Source organism: Nicotiana tomentosiformis, chromosome 11 (assembly GCF_000390325.3).
Source record: "Nicotiana tomentosiformis chromosome 11, ASM39032v3, whole genome shotgun sequence".
Taxonomy (NCBI): Eukaryota; Viridiplantae; Streptophyta; class Magnoliopsida; order Solanales; family Solanaceae; genus Nicotiana; species Nicotiana tomentosiformis.
In genome coordinates, this window is record NC_090822.1 from 12,413,458 (window position 1) to 12,430,331 (window position 16,874).

The 16,874-nt window shown below is 38.7% G+C and overlaps 1 pseudogene; it reads right to left on the reverse strand.

The window, feature by feature from the left end:
* Positions 1-380: 380 nt before the first annotated feature.
* Positions 381-3,533, reverse strand: LOC104087151 (class V chitinase-like; annotated as a pseudogene).
* Positions 3,534-16,874: the final 13,341 nt, after the last annotated feature.

Below are 16,874 nucleotides of genomic sequence, written 5' to 3' on the forward strand. Positions count from 1 at the left end.
TTCTTAAATTTCTGTGCTAGGTGAAGAAGAAGCGAACAAAAGTTACTCGCTTGCTGTCTTGTTCTCTGTCGTGACTTGGGATCTCTCGCCAGCTAGGTGAGACTGGAGCAAGATTTTATAAGAACACATTCCCCATATTTGGGGACTACTGCTCGAGCGCAGTCAGCTAGCTTCGTGACTTTGCTAGCTTCCAACATTGCAAAGGAATAACCTTTCACTATCTAGCCGCCCTCGAAGGACCTCCCACGATTTAATTTAGAATTATTTTATAAAAAAGTGTATTTAAATTACATACATTGGCGGAAAACAATAAAAATATAACATTATTTTTCTCATATGAAAACGGGGAAATAATATCGAAAAACAAAAAGCATAGACTATTTTGGGACGAAGAAATATATTATTAGTAGAAAAATAAAATTGGAGAACATAATTTATTATTTATTTTATTTATGTTATAGATCTGTCACCTTATTATAAAGTACTATACTTGACAAACACAATTGCGTAATCCATCACTTCATCTCTTGAAATGACATTCCCCATGTTTGAAGCTGCAAAAAAAAGTGGGGTAAATATAAAAACAAAGAACACATAGCAATTGAAATTAATTGAGAAAGTCCCTTATCTAATAATTCCAAAACAATAATATTGTTATTTACTCCTGCAGTTTCTTCCAAACAAAATTTTTATTAAGGTTTTTATTAGTAACTTTTCTTATTTTTCATGTACTTTTTGAATATCATAAATTTTTGATTCAGAAAAAATCGATATAAACCTAAGTGAACATCTCTGAGAGCTAATTAGATTAGCATAGAAAAATGCTATAATATGACTATTGTATGGATCTCTTTAGTCCAATCGATTATTGTCGAATAGAGGTATTTTATTCATAAAGAAAAAAAGAGTAACCTATTCTATACTCGATAAGTACCAATATATTAATTATGTATTTAAAAACATTGATCATGAATAAAATTTAACAAGACTATCGACCAAATAGAATAGTCATGCATTCCTAGGAATTTAATGAGAAAATATGCACCAATAAAAATGATGTATGTTGACAATTAACTACAAAAATGCTAAAGAAAATAAGAAAAAGAAGTTTGATTTTTTTTTTTCCTGTTACTCAAAAGCACTTAAATGTGTGTTATGTTGCAAATAACTATTTTAGTTTTAGGAGTGATAATCTCAATGGAACATTTAATTTATTTTATGGTACTACTTAGTAATAAATAAAATCTCCTATTTACCATTTTTTTTAATAAAATTACAGAAATTCGACAAAATTACGTGCTATCCATACAAAAATATATAATCCAAAAATAAAAGGGCAGCCCGGTGCACTAAGCTCCCGCTTTGCGCGGGGTTCGGGGAAGGACCGGACCATAAGGGTCTATTGTACGCAGCTTACCCTGCATTTCTGCAAGAGGTTATTTCCACGGCTCGAACCCGTGACCTTCTAGTCACATGTCAGCAACTTTACCAATTACGCCAAAGCTTTCCTCGAAAAAAAAAAAAAAAAAATACTAACCTGTACGAGAAAGTACCCAATTTTGATCCCCTGCAACGTGCCATGCAAAGTAACCAAGCAATCCTCTACCTTTAACATAAGTAACCTTATTTCTAACACTTTGTGTATCATCATAGCTAATCAAATTATTTCCGGAGTAACAATAATTTCCAACAATGGTAGCATTATACACGGTCGTGGCGCGACTCTGCACTATATAATCTCTAATTCTATTATAAGTCATCGACCCATCATCGATCGAACCCACATTTGATTTTCCGGCAGCAGGTGCTCTAAGATCGTGAATATTCGCGTCAACCAATCGCCACGCATAGCCATAAAATGGAATTCCAAGTACCAATTTTTTTGTTGAAACGCCAGCTTGAATCCATGCATTAATTCCATCGCTTCCACTAACATGGTTCACATGATCAAATAATTGTGCATGTGAATTGGTTTGTTGGTGACCAATTTGGTCCATCGAAATCATAGGCCATAAGGTTAATCCAGTCTAAGTTTCTTGCCATTGATTCAACGGGGTAGTTCAATCCATTGACTCGGGTAAGTAGAAAACCGCCGTCGTGAGAAGCAGTGCCGCCCTGTCGGAATTTCTCGCCTCCGTGTTGATAGCGGTGCGCCACTCGTTTAAGAGAATACCTGTTTGATTGAGACATAATTAAGTAAATAAAAGTGTACTCTTCAACAGTTTAATTTGTCAGACTGAGTGATCACAAAATTCATATTATATGGTAGGCATCATAGCAAACATATATCTCTCTCTCTCTCTATATATATATATATATCCTATAATTTTTAAGAGACGACGGGGGCTTGCATGACCAATCGCCATCATATACTACTATCAGTTTTTTGAAATTATCAATATAATCGAATGATTCTATCCAATGGATCTTTTCCCCTTTCGAATTATATATAATCGGGAGTGTGAGAAAAATTGCTATTATTTTTGAAACTATTACATATTTTAGACCCATAATTTGCAAAAAGTTACATTTAATGTGTCTAGTAGCAAGAACCTAAAATTGATCTTATCAAATTTATCATGGGTTCGCCTCTGGTCTCAATCATTACCAAATATAATATCAAAATACTTAGGCCATGAAACAAATCAAGAATATTGCAGTGAGAGACATGTTAAAGACATGATAATTAAGCAAATAAAAATATATTATGCATACAATAATTTATAATATTAAATGAGAATGTCATATAATTCATTACGGTATCAAAACTAACAGATGAGGGTTCAAATATCACAACTAGCTACTTGTCCAAAAAAAACAATCATGTAAGGACAGGGCGTAGGCACTTTATCTCTAGTGGTGTTTCGTCCAAACTTTTCGCAAAAATGTATGTATAGATAATAAGAAATAAAAATATTGAGTATAAATATAAAAATGACCATACTTGTCGTTATAGTGATTTATTTATTTGTTTATTTTTTTAAATGTTGACATCACTTAAAAAAATTCCTGCATACATCACTAGTTAGGACCATATATATATATATATGTTTGCCAATAGTACCTAAGTTTGTCATGTCTGTAGCTGATAATGGATATTCCCAATCAAGATCAAGGCCATGAAATCCCATTTGTCTAGCCAATCTTATTGACGAATCAATAAAACTTTTTCTTGAATTTAGTTGTCTAGCCATAATTCCATAGGCAGTTGAATTAGCTATTCCTCCAGCTATAGACAACAAAGTCTTGACTGAAGGAGTTTTCCTTTGAACTGTACTTGTAAATTGCCTAAATGAATCTTGATTTTCCGGAGAAATGATTAACTGATTTGATTCAGGATTAAGATCAGCAAATGCACAAAATAGATGAGTGAAAAGTGTTGAATCTATGTTGTTTAATGCTAATCCACTGTCCTTAAACCAGTACCCTCCCTTAATAACATTTTGGCTATTTGTGCAAACTAGTTGCTGGAGGAGGAAACATGAGAGAAAAATGGAGAAAAGAGCGACAGAATTAGCCATTAAATTGAAGGGTGATAGCTTATTTAATTTGTGACCCCGAGATTATATAAGTTTGAAGATTTGAATTTACTGTCTAGCGGCGACTTTTAATTTGCCAAACATTTAGGTGTGTTTGGTACGAAGGAAAATATTTTTTATGAAAAAATGAGTGGTTTGTCACTTATTTTCCTTTATTTGGTTGGTGAGTAGAATTTTTTTTTGAAAAAATATTTTTTAGTGTTTGATCAGAGAGTATAAAATATTTTTAGGAATATAATTTTTGTGCTACTCTCCTCAACTCACCTTCTTCAAAATTCTCATTTTTCATGTACTCCTTCTCCCCTCCTCGGACTCTATTTTCTTCAAAAATTTAATTATTCTTTTTAAAATTCACACAAACCCAAAGGAACTAATGTGTTACTTTACTTTTTCACACAATAATAATGTTAAAATTTGAGCTCGATAACTATAAAGAAAACACTTTATTTTGTTGAAAAAGAAAGTATCTTTTCTACAATATAAAAAGAAATTACTCATTTTGTGGAATGAAAAAGAAAATAATTTTTCTATATCATGAAAGAAAATACTCAGTTAGTTGAACTGAGAAAATATTTTTCTGCATCATCAAAAGAAAGTACTTGTTTTGTTAAAATAAAAATTTTTTTTTTTATATCAGAAAAGAAAATACTTAGTTTGTTGAAATGAAAGAAAATACTTTTTCTATATCATGAAAAAAAAAGTATTTTTTTTGTTGAAATGAAAGAAAATATTTTTTCTACATTATGAAAAGAAAAGTACTCACTTTGTTGAAAAAAAAATACTTTTTCTATTTCAGGAAAAGAAAATATAAGTAGCGTGAATACATCGAATACAGTCGCACAGCTGGACTCCCCTATTTTTAGGCGAATTTTGCTACTATATTCTTGAATACAGTATCGCGAATACAGTCGCGTAACAACTAAATAATAACTATAAGAAGTAATTATGTATATGATAGCTATAGGAAGTTAATAGCCACTAAATAATAGTGATTTCTAAAAATTCCTTTTTATTAAAGCGCATAGCAAACCCAGTTGGTTCCGGTAAATATCAAACTTAAGTTAAAACAAGTAGATAAATTTATATTATAGTATGTATAGGAAAAAATCTCTAATTTAAAAAGGTCAAATTTCGTTAAAGAGGCAAAATCATATAGTTTACCTCAAAATCCTAAATCTTCGTGCATCCAATATTTAAGTAATTATGTAATACTCGAAATTTTAAAAATTATTGTAATTATAATTTGATCCAACATGAGATGTATTTTCATTTTCAATTGTTAAAAGCCGATCAACTTTTCACGTCGTAGTTTCTTCCTTTTATAATAGTAAGTATACAAGTAGATTAGAGACAAATGTAAAAAGAAAAATATCACAGCAGTTTCGAAATAATTTACGTGTTTTTTTTTTTCTAAAATTTTTGGACAAGACAAGATCATTGACCTGAAGAGTAAGTCGTCGAATGTTCGCAAAGAAAACAACAACAAAAAAAGTAAAGAAAAGAAAAGGAAAGAAGAGAGTAATAAGTCAAACAAATTGTTCAATTATCTCAATTTGTCTTGTAAAATTTTGCCCAGTTTTCCAAGTCGTTTGTTGTTTTTCCAGGTCATGAACTCGAGAGAAATTTACTAGCTTTGAGCCTTTGTGAAAATAATACCGAAGTATTTTCTTCAGTCGAGTACTCAAGTTTAACTTTTATTTACTGACAACATAAAAGAATTTATATAGTATAAAATTATCTAAAAAATAACTATATGTAATAACAGTGGAGCATGCAACTAACCGATCATCCTAACCTAGTTACTTCCTCCGTTTCGAAAGTTAAATGTGTGAAGTTTGATCAACTAGTTTAAAATGTATTTTTTATCATATTTATATGAGAAAAATTGCAACTTATAGTATTTCTCGTATAGATTTGAATATCTAAATTTTAATTTTAAAATATTGAGTTAAATTAATATAATTTAGCTTCAAAATTTAATCAAATTGACTCTCGATAAGCAAAATGTATCATCTAAATTGAAATAGATGGAGCAATATTTTGTGACAAAACATAAATATATATATTTGAAAATCTAATCCACTAAAATTTCAATAAAATTTGATTTAAACCCATAATTTTTAGGAGTCGTTTAGTAGAGTGTATAAGAATAATGTTGAATAGGGTGTATTAGTAATGCTAGTGTTAGAGTGTATAAGAATAATGTTGAATAGGGTGTATTAGTAATGCTAGTGTTAGTTATGCTTGCATTAGTTATGCTGTCATTAGTTATGCTGACATATTTCTTATCCATTGTTTGGTTTGATATATTAAAGCATTGTACAATTTCTAAAAAAAAATTTTGTTTACAAAAATACCCTCATAACTAGTCCATCACTTTATCTTTTTAAAAGATACATATAATTGAGGAATGTTTTTATATGAAAAAGGTTTTAAAAAATTATTTGATTTTTTAACCTATATTGTAGTATAAAACTGAATATCTATTTATAAAAAAGAAACTATGCTAAGTATTTATTTATTTACTAGGGATATAACTTTATTTTTTACTTTCTTGGATTATTTCAAACTTGTATTAATACAATAGTATATTTTAATCAAGCACAATTTTTGAAGGACAATTTTATCTTTAACTAAGTTAATGCATGCATTAAAACCCATTGCGTTGCTAATACCATGATCTCTAATGCATTAGTTATGCATAGGATAATACTAAATAGGGTGTATAACTAATACTTGCATAACTAATGCATAGGTTCAAAAAGTTTACCAAACAAGGTATTATCAATACAAAAATTAATGCATGCATTATTTTATCTAATGCATCATACCAAACGACCCCTTAAAGTATGTAGGTTTTACTGGTGTATTGGTGAAAAAAAAGCATGACACGTAGAACATTAGTATGCTGGCGAGGCATGACGCGTGGAGCGTCGATATAGCGATAAATGGCACTCTCAATTAATTGAATTAAGAATGCAAGGAAGGTACGGGAAAAATACTGTCATGACCCAAAATCAACCGTCGTGATGCCGCCTATCGTGGAACTAGGCCAACCTCAACTCAACAACCCCAACACCAACAACAATAAAATTAAAAACGTTAACGGAAGCATTTAACATTAAAGAAAAACTGTTTGAAACATAAGAAAATCCCAAAGTGATACAATCCAGCCCAAAACTAGGGTGTCACTGAGTATATGAGCGTCTAGATCAGAAATGCAGTCTGCTACAGTGTCTAGAGATATAAACGGAAAGTACGACAAAGATAAAGAAGGAGAGTCAAGGCCCGCGAACGCAGTGCAGCTACCTTGATAGTCTCCAAAACTCTAGGATCCTCAATCAGCAACCGCCGCTACGATCGATATCGCCTGGATCTGCACACGAGGTGCAGGGAGTAACGTGAGTACACTAACTCAGTAAGTAACAAGTCCAAACATTGGACTGAAAGGTAGCGACGAACTCAACCTCAACAGGTATAACAGAAATAAATGTGCAGAAATGTAGGCATGCTTTCAAGTCAAATATACAGCTCAAACAGTAAAGGAAATACAAATATGAACAGTGTAAGGTATACAACTCAGCTATCTCTACATGCCAATGCACAGACTGTATGAAATGCACCATGTGCTCTACTCTCGAGTATTCAACCACTCGATACTATATATGGCCATCCGGCCCAGGAAAATCCATCCCGGAACATATACAACGCTAACTATAAGTCACTAGTATCGAGAAAAAAGGGCAATCCAACCCTGTGGAGAAATCCACCTCCAGGTATCAAGTACTTCGGACAAATCCATGTCCAGGGAAAATCCATCCCTCAATAATATCATACGCGCTCACTGGGGGTGTGTTACAGACTTCGGAGGGGCTCCTACAGCCCAAGCGCTATCATAATCATCAATATAACCATTGCGGCGTGCAGCCCGATCCCATAACTGTCACTCATAACCAGGCACTCGGCCTCACTTAGTTATCAACCTCTCCAGTCTCACCACGGGCTCACAATGTCATGAAAATAATCCGGAACAAAGATATGATGAATCAATAAATAACAGAGTCCGAGATATAATATAAAAAATGCATGATCATGACTAAGTATGGAATAGTAAATGAAACTATTGAGATGACGGCAATAAACGATCTCTAAGGGTCCAACCAATCCCGGCACAAAGCCTAAACAAGATATCTAGAATGATCTACAGCTCAACTACTTTATCACCTGATGAAAACATGGATATCAACAGGATAGAGTCACTAAACGGTGCCATGGGATCACCCAGGTCACAATTCTCACGGTGCACGCCCGCACGCCCGTCACTTGGCATGTGCGTCCCCTCAATACCAATCATATAGCATATAATTTTGGGTCTTGAACCCTCAGAATCAAGTTTGAAAATGTTACTTACCTCAAACCAAGAAAAGTCCTACTCCGGAATGCACTTGCCTCTCAATTCGGCCTTCGAACGTCTCGAATCTAGCCACAAGTAATACAATACGATCAATATAGGCTAAAGGAATCAATTCCACAAGAAAAATACCAAATTCTAACCAGACACTCGGCCTCACTTAGTCATCAACCTCTCCAGTCTCACCACGGGCTCACAATGTCATGAAAACAACCCGGAACAATGATATGATGAATCAATAAATAACAGAGTCCGAGATATAATATAAAAAATGCATGATCATGACTGAGTATGGAATAGTAAATGAAACTAGTGAGATGACAGCAATAAATGACCGCTAAGGGTCCAACCAATCCTAGCACAAAGCCTAAACAAGATATCTAACATAATCTACAGCTCAACTACTTTATCACTTGATGAAAACATGGATATCAACAGGATAGAGTCACTAAACGGTGCCATGGGATCACCCAGGTCACAATTCTCACGGTGCACGCCCGCACGCCCGTCACTTGGCATGTGCGTCACCTCAATACCAATCACATAGCATATAATTTTGGGTCTTGAACCCTTAGAATCAAGTTTGAAAATGTTACTTACCTCAAACCAAGCAAAGTCCTACTCCGGAATGCCCTTGCCTCTCAATTCGGCCTCCGAACATCTCGAATCTAGCCACAAGTAATACAATACGATCAATATAGTCTAAAGGAATCAATTCCACAAGAAAAATACCAAATTCTAACCAGGCACTCGGCCTCACTTAGTCATCAACCTCTCCAGTCTCACCACGGGCTCACAATGTCATGAAACAACCCGGAACAATGATATGATGAATCAATAAATAACAGAGTCCGAGATATAATATAAAAAATGCATGATCATGACTGAGTAAGGAATAGTAAATAAAACTAGTGAGATGACAGCAATAAACGACCGCTAAGGGTCCAACCAATCCCAGCACAAAGCCTAAACAAGATATCTAGCATGATCTACAGCTCAACTACTTTATCACTTGATGAAAACATGGATATCAACAGGAGAGAATCATTAAACGGTGCCATGGGATCACCCAGGTCACAATTCTCACGGTGCACGCCTGCACGCCCGTCACTTGGTATGTGCGTCACCTCAATACCAATCACATAGCATATAATTTTGGGTCTTGAACCCTCATAATCAAGTTTGAAAATGTTACTTACCTCAAACCAAGCAAAGTCCTACTCCGGAATGTCCTTGCCTCTCAATTCGGCCTCCGAACGTCTCGAATCTAGCCACAAGTAATACAATACGATCAATATAGGCTAAAGGAATCAATTCCACAAGAAAAATACCAAATTCTAACCAGGCACTCGGCCTCACTTAGTCATCAACCTCTCCAATCTCACCACGGGCTCACAATGTCATGAAAACAACCCGGAATAATGATATGATGAATCAATAAATAACAGATTCCGAGATATAATATAAAAAATGCATGATCATGACTGAGTATGGAATAGTAAATGAAACTAGTGAGATGACAGCAATAAACGACCGCTAAGGGTCCAACCAATGCCGGCACAAAGCCTAAACAAGATATCTAGCACGATCTACAGCTCAACTACTTTATCACCTGATGAAAACATGGATATCAACAGGATAGAGTCACTAAACGGTGCCATGGGATCACCCAGGTCACAATTCTCACGGTGCACACCCGCATGCCCGTCACTTGGAATGTGCGTCACCTCAATACCAATCACATAGAATATAATTTTGGGTCTTGAACCCTCAGAATCAAGTTTGAAAATGTTACTTACCTCAAACCAAGCAATGTCCTACTCCGGAATGCCCTTGCCTCTCAATTCGGCCTCCGAACGTCTCGAATCTAGCCACAAGTAATACATACGATCAATATAGGCTAAAGGAATCAATTCCGCAAGAAAAATACCAAATTCTAACCAGGCACTCGGCCTCACTTAGTCATCAACCTCTCCAGTCTCACCACGGGCTCACAATGTCATGAAACAACCCGGAACAATGATATGATGAATCAATAAATAACAGAGTCCGAGATATAATATAAAAAATACATGATCATGACTGAGTAAGGAATAGTAAATAAAACTAGTGAGATGAAAGCAATAAACGACCGCTAAGGGTCCAACCAATCCCAGCACAAAGCCTAAACAAGATATCTATTATGATCTACAGCTCAACTACTTTATCACCTGATGAAAACATGGATATCAAAAAGATAGAATCATTAAACGGTGCCATGGGATCACCCAGGTCACAATTCTCATGGTGCACGCCCGCACGCCCGTCACTTGGTATGTGCGTCACCTCAATACCAATCACATAGCATATAATTTTGGGTCTTGAACCCTCAGAATCAAGTTTGAAAATGTTACTTATCTCAAACCAAGAAAAGTCCTACTCCGGAATGCCCTTGCCTCTCAATTCGGCCTCCGAACGTCTAGAATCTAGCCATAAGTAATACAATACGATCAATATAGGCTAAAGGAATCAATTCCACAAGAAAAATACCAAATTATAACCAGGCACTCGGCCTCACTTAGTCATCAACCTCTCCAGTCTCACCACGGGCTCACAATGTCATGAAAATAACCCGGAACAATGATATGATGAATCAATAAATAATAGAGTCCGAGATATAGTATAAAAAATGCATGATCACGACTGAGTATGGAATAGTAAATGAAACTAGTGAGATGACAGTAATAAACGACCGCTAAGGGTCCAACCAATCCCGGCACAAAGCCTAAACATGATATCTAGCACGATCTACAGCTCAACTACTTTATCATCTGATGAAAGCATGGATATCAACAGGATAGAGTCACTAAACGGTGCCATGGGATCACCCAGGTCACAATTCTCATGGTGCACCCCCGCACGTCCGTCACTTGGCATGTGCGTCACCTCAATACCAATCACATAGCATATAATTTGGGGTCTTGAACCCTCAGAATCAAGTTTGAAAATGTTACTTACCTCAAACCAAGCAAAGTCCTACTCCGGAATGCCCTTGCCTCTCAATTCGGCCTCCGAACGTCTAGAATCTAGCCACAAGTAATACAATACGATCAATATAGGCTAAAGGAATCAATTCCACAAGAAAAATACCAAATTATAACCAGGCACTCGGCCTCACTTAGTCATCAACCTCTCCAGTCTCACCACGGGCTCACAATGTCATGAAAATAACCCGGAACAATGATATGATGAATCAATAAATAATAGAGTCCGAGATATAGTATAAAAAATGCATGATCACGACTGAGTATGGAATAGTAAATGAAACTAGTGAGATGACAGCAATAAACGACCGCTAAGGGTCCAACCAATCCCGGCACAAAGCCTAAACATGATATCTAGCACGATCTACAGCTCAACTACTTTATCATCTGATGAAAGCATGGATATCAACAGGATAGAGTCACTAAACGGTGCCATGGGATCACCCAGGTCACAATTCTCATGGTGCACCCCCGCACGTCCATCACTTGGCATGTGCGTCACCTCAATACCAATCACATAGCATATAATTTGGGGTCTTGAACCCTCAGAATCAAGTTTGAAAATGTTACTTACCTCAAACCAAGCAAAGTCCTACTCCGGATTGCCCTTGCCTCTCAATTCGGCCTCCGAACGTCTCAAATCTAGCCACAAGTACTACAATACGATCAATATAGGCTAAAGGAATCAATTCCACAAGAAAAATACCAAATTATAACCAGGCACTCGGCCTCACTTAGTCATCAACCTCTCCAGTCTCACCACGGGCTCACAATGTCATGAAAATAACCCGGAACAATGATATAATGAATCAATAAATAATAGAGTCCGAGATATAGTATAAACAATGCATGATCACGACTGAGTATGGAATAGTAAATGAAACTAGTGAGATGACAGCAATAAACGACCGCTAAGGGTCCAACCAATCCCGGCACAAAGCCTAAACATGATATCTAGCACGATCTACAGCTCAACTACTTTATCATCTGATGAAAGCATGGATATCAACAGGATAGAGTCACTAAACGGTGCCATGGGATCACCCAGGTCACAATTCTCATGGTGCACCCCCGCACGTCCTTCACTTGGCATGTGCGTCACCTCAATACCAATCACATAGCATATAATTTGGGGTCTTGAACCCTCAGAATCAAGTTTGAAAATGTTACTTACCTCAAACCAAGCAAAGTCCTACTCCGGAATGCCCTTGCCTCTCAATTCGGCCTCCGAACGTCTCAAATCTAGCCACAAGTAATACAATACGATCAATATAGGCTAAAGGAATTAATTCCACAAGAAAAATACCAAATTATAGCCAACATCCGAAATCGGCTCAAACCCGGCCCCGGGGCCCATGTCTCAGAATCCAACAAAAATTACAAAACCCGAAAGCCCATTCACTTACCATTCTAGGCATACCAAATTTACCAAAATCCCCTTCAAAACCTCAAAATTCCATCTCAAGAACTCTTCCACTTTTTCCCCAATTTTTCACCCCAAATCACAATTCAGATGATAAAAATCAAGATATAATCATGGAATTTAACCAAAATCAAGTGAGAAAAACTTACCCCAATCAACTCCGCGAAAATCCCTTCAAGAATCGCCCAAATCCGTGATCTCTTGCTCAAAATATGAAAATGAGCTCAAACCCTCGATTTTGAATTTAACACTATCTGCCCAGATTTCCTTCTTCGCGAACGCGACCGTCCTCTCGCGTTCGCGTAGAACAACTTGACTGCCTCTCCACTTTACTCTTCGCGAACGCGACACATGCCTCGCGAACGTGATGCTTTACTAGCTCAGACCTTCGCGAACGCGACCACCACCTCGCGAATGTGTAGAACAAGGACCTGGGGTCCCCAACTGCCTCACTCATCTTCGCGAACGCGACCCTACTCCCGCGTTCGCGATGCACACGCAGACCACACCTTCGCGTTCGCCTCTTCCCCATCGCGAATGTGAAGAAAAAAATCTCACCACTCAGAAAACACTCTTTGCGAACGCGGGGGCCCACTCGCGAATGCGAAAGAGGAAACTAGAAGAATGCAACAGCAGATATCAGCAATCTCACCAAGGCCAAAAATGATCCGTTAACCACCCAAAATTCACTCGAGGCCCTCGGGACCTCAACCAAACATACCAATGCGTCCCATAACATCATACGAACTTAGTCGAACCTTCAAATCACCTTCAACAACACCAAAAATACAAATTACACACGGATTCAAGCCTAATGAACTTAAAAATTTCCGAATTCCACAAACGATGCTGAAACCTACCAAACCACGTCCGAATGACCTAGAATTTTGCACACAAGTCAGAAATGACACCACGAACCTACTCCAACTTCCGGAAATCCAATGCAACCCCGATATCAAAATTTCTACTGCCGGCCAAAATCGTCAAAATTCTAACTTTCGCCAATTCAAGCCTAATTCTACCACGGACCTCCAAATCACATTCCGGACGCGCTCCTAAGTCCGAAATCACCTAACGGGGCTAACAGAACCATAAAAATTTAAATCCGATGTCATTTACACATAAGTCAACTTCCGGTCAACTTTTCTAACTTAAGCTTTCAATTAAGAGACTATGTGTCTCAATTCACTCCGAAACCGAACCAACTAACCCGGTATATCACAATATAGCTAAAGAACATAAAAAGAAGCAGAAATGGGGAAAACAGAGCTATAACTCTCGAAACGACCGGCCGGGTCGTTACATCCTCCCCCTCTTAAACAAACGTTCGTCCTCGAACGAGTCTAAAAACATACCTGGAGCCTCAAATAGGTGTGGATATCTGCTATGCATCTCCCGCTCGGTCTCCCAGGTGGCCTCTTCCAAAGGCTGACCTCTCCACTGCACCTTTACTGAAGCTATATCCTTTCACCTCTACTTCCGAACTTGCCGCTCCAAAATGGCCATCGGCTCCACATCATAAGTCATATCACTATCCAACTGAACCGTGATGTAGTCCAAAACATGGGACGGATCACCAATATACTTCCGGAGCATAGAAACGTGAAACACTGGATGCACACTCGACAAGCTAGGTGGCAAGGCAAGCTTATAAGCCACCTCCCCTATCCTCTGAAGCACCTCAAAAGGCCCAATGAACTGGGGGCTCAACTTGCCCCTCTTCCCAAACCTCATAACACCCTTCATGGGTGATACCTTCAGCAAAACCTTCTCTCCGACCATGAAAGACACATCATGGACCTTCCTGTCCGCATAGCTCTTCTGCCTAGACTGCGCCGTGCGAAGCCACTCCTGAATCAATTTCACCTTGTCTAATGCATCCTGGACCAAGTCTGTACCCAAGAGCCTAGACTCACCCGGCTCAAACCATCCCACTGGAGATCTACACCTCCTCCCATATAAAGCCTCATACGGAGCCATATGAATGCTCGACTGATAACTATTGTTATATGCAAACTCCGCGAGCGGCAGAAACTGGTCACAAGAACCCCCAAAATTGATGACGCAAGCGCGTAGCATGTCCTCCATTATCTGAATAGTGCGCTCATATTGTCCGTCTGTCTGAGGGTGAAAGGTTGTGCTCAACTCAACCTGAGTACCCAACTCTCGCTGCACGGCCCTCCAAAACTGCGATGTAAACTGAATGCCCCTATCTGAAATGATAGAAATTGGGACACCATGTAGGCGAACAATCTCTCAGATGTAAATCTCAGCCAACCGCTCTGAGGAGTAAGTGGTACCAACTAGAATGAAGTGCACGGACTTGGTCATCCGATCCATAATAACCCAAATAGCATCGAACTTCCTCGAAGTCCGTGGGAGCCCAACTACGAAGTCCAAGGTGATCCGCTCCCACTTCCACTATGGGATATCTAACCTCTGAAGCAAACCACCCGGTCTCTGATATTCTTACTTAACCTGCTGACAGTTGAGACACCGAGCCACAAACCCAACTATATCCTTCTTCATCCGCCTCCACCAATAGTGTTGCCTCAAATATTGGTACATCTTCGCGTCACCCGGATGGATGGAATACCGCGAGCGGTAGGCCTTCTCAAGAATCAACTCCTGAAGCCCATCCACATTGGGTACACATAACCGGCCCTGCATCCTCAACATGCCATCATTACCAATAGTCACATCTCTAGCATCACCTCGCTGAACGTTGTCCTGAAGAACGAGCAGGTGGGGGTCATCATACCGACGCTCCCTGATACGTTCATAAAGAGAAGACCTGGAGACCACACAAGCCAATACCCGACTCGGCTCCGAAATATTCAATCTGACAAGCTGGCCAGCTAAGGCCTGAACATCTAATGCCAAAGGTCTCTCTGCTGCTGGAAGATATGCTAAACTTCCCAACTCTCTGCCCGATGACTCAAAGCATTGGCCACCACATTGGCCTTTCCCGGATGGTACAAAATAATGATATCATAGTCCTTGAGAAGCTCAAACCATCTCCGCTAGCGCAAATTAAGATCATTCTGCTTGAACAGGTGCTGCAAACTCCGGTGATCAGTATAGATCTCACAATGAACCTCGTACAAATAGTGCCGCCAAATCTTTAAGGCATGCACAATAGCTGCTAACTCAAGGTCATGGACATGATAATTCTTCTCATGAGTCTTCAACTAGCGCGAGGCATAGGCAATCACCTTACTCTCCTGCATCAGAACACATCTAATACCTACCCTCGAAGCATCATAATACACAGTGTAAGAACCTGAAGCTGACGGCAGAACTAGAACTGGAGCTGGGGTCAAAGCAGTCTTGAGCTTCTGGAAGCTTTCCTCACACTCATACGACCACCTGAATGGAGCATCCTTTTGTGTAAATTTGGTCAAGGGCGATGCAATAGATGAAAATTCCTCCACAAAGTGACGGTAATAGCCTGCCAAACCAAGGAAGCTCCTAATCTCTGTGGCTGAGGATGGTCTAGACCAACTCTGCACTGCTTCTATCTTCTTCGGATCTACCTGAATACCCTCATTGGACACCACATGCCCCAAGAATGCTACTGAACCGAGCCAAAACTCACACTTGGAGAACTTTGCATAAAGCTTCTCCTCCCTCAATCTCTGTTATACAATCCTCAGATGTTGAGCATGCTCCTCCTGGCTACGAGAGTACAGCAGGATGTCACTAATGAATACAATAACGAATGAGTCCTAATAGGGCTGGAATACACTATTCATCAAATGCATGAACATTGTTGGGGCATTGGTCAGCCCAAAAGACATCACTAAGAACTCATAATGGCCATATCGGGTCCTGAAAGCTGTCTTAAGAATATCCGAATCCTGAATCTTCAGTTGGTGATACCCAGACCTCAAATCGATCTTGGAGAACACCCTCGCTCCCTAAAGCTGATCAAATAGATCATCAATACGAGGCAAAGGATACTTGTTCTTGACTGTGACCTTGTTTAACTGCATGTAATCAATGTACATCCTCATGGAACCATCCTTTTTCTTCACAAATAGGACCGGTGCACCCCAAAGTGACACACTAGGCCGAATAAACCCCTTATCAAGGAGTTCCTGAAGCTGTCCTTTCAACTCCTTCAACTCTGCCGGTGCCATACGATACGGTGGGATAGAAATGGACTGAGTGCCCGACACCAAATCAATACCAAAGTCAATATCCCTGTCAGGCGGCATGCCCGGCAAGTCTGCAGGAAACATATCTGGAAAATCATGTACCACCGGAATAGAATCAATGGTAGGGGTCTCTGCACTAACATACCTCACAAAAGCCAAATAGGATAGACAACCCTTCTCAACCATACGCTGAGTAGTAAAAGGTCCACTCGGGTCTCCAAACCCCCAATAGTCACCTCACAGGACTGATATACGCGATCCACAACAACAATATCGCCCACAGGAGTAGATACATGAATATATGAGACTAAGGACTCA